Source organism: Syngnathoides biaculeatus, chromosome 6, assembly GCF_019802595.1.
Source record: "Syngnathoides biaculeatus isolate LvHL_M chromosome 6, ASM1980259v1, whole genome shotgun sequence".
NCBI classification, from domain to species: domain Eukaryota; kingdom Metazoa; phylum Chordata; class Actinopteri; order Syngnathiformes; family Syngnathidae; genus Syngnathoides; species Syngnathoides biaculeatus.
In genome coordinates, this window is record NC_084645.1 from 11,632,390 (window position 1) to 11,637,869 (window position 5,480).

Sequence of the window (5,480 nt, forward strand, 5' to 3'; positions counted from 1 at the left end):
CCTCATACTTCCGTGTGTTTTTTCTCCCCACATTCCCATTACGTGCATATTAGGTTGATTGAAGACTCTAAATTGTCCATAGGTATATGTACAAGTATGTGAAAGGTTCGTCTTCTTGTGCACTGTCATTGACGGGTGATCAGTACGGACAGTCTATCCCAGCTGGGTTTGGCTCAGGCTCACCAGTGAACCTGAACAGTATAAGAAGTACAAAATGGATGGAGGTAACTTTGAAATGAGACCCACAAGACAAGAAGCGATCAGTCAATCATGTGGGTGACTCTCTGAAGTGATTTAAAATAAATGCAAACAATGTGGGAAATTTGCAAAGGCGGAGCAAATTCATTCTGCTATGTTTTGAATTTTGCTGTTAATGGGGTGGCAGGGGGCGAATATAAATGTTATATATAATATATATAAAGGTTGGAAATCATTGCAATAACATGCAACCTTAATTGGAGACTTTAAATTGCCCCTAGGTGTGATTATGAGTGTGACTGTTTTTTGTATCTATGTGCCCTGTGATTGGCTAGCTACCGATCCAGGGTGTACCCTGCCTACTGCCCGATGACAGCACCAGCACTCCTGTGACCCTCTTGAGGATAAGTAGCTAAGAAAATGGATGGATGGATTTAATTTACTTTTGTCCAATCATATTTCCACATCTTGGGCGGCATGTAAATCTATTTTGCACGTCGCCTTCAGAATTAGTTATACCGGTCAATGAAACTTCTTTTTCACATTTCTAATTTTTCCTCACAGGACCTCATTGATGTAAGTATAGTATTTTTCCCTTCCTCTCGTTGACTACTTACAAACCCGTTTCAAAAGTGGTGAGCGCCATTATATTTAAATGGAGAAAACATGAATGGGTTATGAAGAGGTGGATTAAGTACTGAAGTAGCTAGTAACTACCAAAAGTAGTTTTGAATGTACTTCATTCCAAGATTTATTTAAGTTTATCGGTTGCACTTGATTAAAATCTGTTCAACTAACATGTATTGTATTATTGTATTATTTTGGAGGAGAAGAGGGGAATCATTTGCAACAAATATACAGTACACGATCATTTTCACAGAAAAAATGGTTGCACATGATTCAAATGTAAATTGATATCATTTCCGTCTCTTTTACTTAAATAATCCAATTACATACATTATAAGTCTGTGCAACTCATATACTTTGTTCGAATTAATTACATTCAAAGGACTTTGAAGATGGATGGATGGATGGATGGATGGATATGTATTGTATCTCTGTCTGAAAACCCCCCCCCCAAAAAAATATGACAGAATTGGCCAATTTGTCTAACATTCCCCCTTAACACCTAATCATTGCATTAATATCCTGTATCGTATGAAAAGTAGCATTTGAAGAGCTTCATTTTCGATTTTGAAACTATTACAAAACTCTGTCCCTATCACTGACTGTTTATGTTCATAGGTGTTTACATTTGTTTTTTCCTGATGGCTCTGTTTCCCATCACACTGTGGTAAACATCCTTTGTCTTATCTGTCTTTATACCACATTGCTTCAGAATAGTTACTTGACAAAATATTCCTCACCAGTGTCACACTTACACATTTATAAGTGACTTGCTTCTCAGATGTTATCCATTGTGCGTATTTGGTAAACAAATACAAATCGCATTATTGATTATTTCTACTGTGCTCAGAACATGTTTTTGAGTTTGCATGAGTTATTTTCAGCATATTATGGACCCCACAGCCTACATAATATATCTATATGGATGGGCAACAAAAATTTGCCTTTTAGCCAAACAGGAACATCTGCATTTAAGCCGTTGTTACAAGTACGGATGTATCAGTCCCTTCACAGAGTCCATCACTGCCGCCTTGTTCCCAAACACAAAGTTTAACAGTTAATGGCAAAGGTTCTGTTTATTTCAGAGAGACTGTTCTGTTGACTCAGAACAACCCCAGTGAATGGAGCAACAGCCCATCAATGATTAAACTATTATTTATGGGCAATATAGACAAAAATAAAAGGCATGTATAATCCTATGGTTGAGTACACGAGAAGCAAAGAAACAAGGAAAACGATAGATGGTCCAATTACGTCTAATCCAGAATTATTTGGACATTATTGTTTCTTTATACAGTGACTGATTTCTAAAAATCAAGTGCTGAGGTGTTTATCATTAAGTAATTACAGCCTTTGTATTCATTTCACACCTACCTCAGTTTTTTAGTATTTGGACATCTGAGTTATCGAGTTGCCTCCAAGATGACTTGAAACCATGTAAAAAAAATAAATAAATAAAAAAGAAAGAAATACAGCGGCCCTCTAAAAAGTATTTCCCTACTCAAAATCAGCCAGTGGTCTGCATCATGCTAATCAGTGGATGTGCTGCATGTTCCTTGCACATTATATGTGCTGTTTGTATACGTGGGTGGGATACCGTGATTACTACAAATTTCATGCGGTTGCCTTTCAGTCTTTTCGAGATAAAGAGAGGGATTTTTTTTTGGCAAGTGCGTTTCAGCCATTTTGGGGGTGGAGGTGATGTGGTCAGGGATGGACAGTTTAATTAATAACCACCATCCTTTTCTCCCTGACCTTCGCTGGTCACACACGCTTTAACTGAAGCTTGGACACAACCTCGGCGCATTAAAAAGCGTTCACAAATACCGATGGGTGCTTTAGAGCTCACAGTGTGAACATCAGAGGACACAAAGAACAAGGAGATTCAAATAGTGGGATTCATCCAGCCAAGAGAAGGTAAGGACCATGAGGGTATTATTTCATAATGACAAGCCCACGTGTGTGAACTTGGGGGCTGCCAAGATGTCTGCTTGCTGTGGGGGCAGTTAGAGCAGACACGATCTGTAATATAGTAGACCGCTTCAGGATCCCTTGGGAAATTACTTTAGTTAACTAAACTACAGTTACTGCTGGCACATGAATTCAAACAGACTATTTTGTTTTGTTGTGACACATTGCAAAAAGAACATCCACACGTGCAGGTTACAAAATGGGTACATTCCACTGAATTCTGATGCAAGAGCTGTATCAAGTGCTTATTTCCAAAGGTGATGTTCAATTTTGGTTTTTGACTTTCACTGTCAGAGATGTGTTCATTTAGCAATAATCTTTGCTTTCTACAACTGTTGTAGCTAAACAAAAATCACCAAAAAGATGAAAAAAACTTCTTTGGCTTGGCCATTGACCCAAGTGTAACGAAACTGCATTTATATGAATGTACTATATTTTATTTTTAACATTGCATGTTTTGCTAAAATGAACTAAAAACTATAGTAGTGGTACTAAAAGATGCAAAAAACAATTCTACAACAACATTTTGTTGCATGAAAATTGGAAAAATGCAGTTCGTTCAGGTAGTGGATGTGAATGCTATCTTGGCCAAAATTTTAAAGAAAGAAACCCACCAATCGATCAACTAATCAAAAGAGCATTTGTCTTATTAATTCATCCTACCACTTTCACACTGTGTACATCACACCATGGCCTGTAGGTAGTGTTTGGATGACATCAGAGTAATCTGATTGGACACTTAGTAACTGATACGATCTTGTCACTACATAATTCGCCGATCTTGTCTTTGATCTGCCTTAAAAGTGCAATATTTCAGTGCCTTTAAGTGTACTGAGGAAAATAATCATTTACCCATATCAAATGGGCTCATGTTGTATTGATTGATTGAGTTTGAGCACCTCTATCCTGCACAAGTTATATTAACATAACAAGAATTAAACACAAAAAACTTGAAGTTGCAATTTCTAACGAAGAGAGAAATACATTGAGCACGCGAGTTACGATAAATACATCACAGTATGTCGTAAAAAACAGGATTCCATGCAAATAAGCCCCAAATGTGCTGTCAGACCTTGACCCACATTCAAACATAGCTTTTAAAGTATTTCTTATCACCTGTACAAAAAAAAGATGCACATTGTTCTATTGTGAACAAGTATTCATTCACAAAAAATGTGTAAGTCTGACACAGGTGAGGAATATCTTGTCGAGTACTCACAATAATACTGTATACTGTCAAGTGCAGTTACACAACCATAATAATAGCCATCCATTCTGCACTGCTTGTCTTCCTTAAACTTGCAGGTGAGCTGCAGGCAATCCCAGTTTTCCACAGGCAGAAGGCTTGGTACACCCAATTGGAGGAACATGTCCCATTCACACTCACACAAATCTATGGGCAATTTAACGTCTTCAGTTAACCGAATATGTTTTTTTTTCCATTTATTTAATTTTTAGAATGTGGACGCAAGGCGGAGTATCCTGCAGAAAAAAAAAAACAAAGCATGGGAAGAATAGGAAAATTCACCACATAGGAAAGCCAAGATTTAAACGCTAAAGCTCAGAATGATAAGGCAGACATGCATTAGGTCACCATGCTGCCTATAATAAACAAAGACTTTACTGTCAAAAGCATTCAGTCATCTCCTTTGACTCAAATTATTTTGAGCGATAGCCCATTCTGAATCCGTATTATTTTATATGATGGTCCTTTGTCCTATGCAGCAATCACCATCTTCAACTCAGGTAACAGGTGCTCAGGTACTTCAACGAGGTTTAGGAGTGAGTTTATGGGAACCATAGGAGCATATTTGTGTAGTCACTCACTGATGTTGGACGAGGGGCCCGGCTCACTGCCCACTTGAAATCATCCCAAAGGTGTTCTCACAGAAAATTCTCTCCTTCATGTCTTTATGGACCTTGTTTTGTGCACTGGTGCACAGACAGGTTGGAACAGGAAGGGGTAATCTCAAAACAGTTTGGCTGTGGAAAATCTCTTGGTAGAAGCATTCAAATTTTCTTTTTATGAGACCTTAGGGATTAATATTTTGGAAAGTTCCAAATTTGTAGGAACTGTTTGGAGATGGCTCCATCCTATTCCATAAGATACATGAAGACACAGTTTAAAGATTTACCACTGCAGAGGGGAGGTGGAATGTCACATTAAACCATTTAAATAGGATGTCACTTAAATTCATATTTGAATCAACACAGGTGAGTGAATGCCTTGGGCAATCTAATGTATTTAATATCTCCCGCAGCATCAATCGAAACTCAACTGTATTGCATTTGTAAAAACAGAATTTGTGATTCAGCTTGGATGAGAATAAAAATAATGCTTGGCTCTTGAGATTGATAAGGTGTACCGAATGAAGAGTCCAGTGTAGTGTGATAATGTTAAAAAAAGTAACCCACAGTGAACTTGTTAAGAAACCTCCAACAATGTGCAGGTAGTAGATTAACACTGACCTTCATTTGCCACCTCCCTGCAGGCATGTCATCCCAGTGTGGGAGAGAGCACTTGACGGGTGTGTTGATGTCCACACTCACTGGCTCATACTTAATTACTTTGCCATGAATGTGTCGCAGGCTTACTTCAGGCAGACCCAGAAGAGTGTTGAACAGATCTTCATCACATCTCTCTTGCTACAGTGGCGAAGATACCTGCACTTCTACGTGGCTCA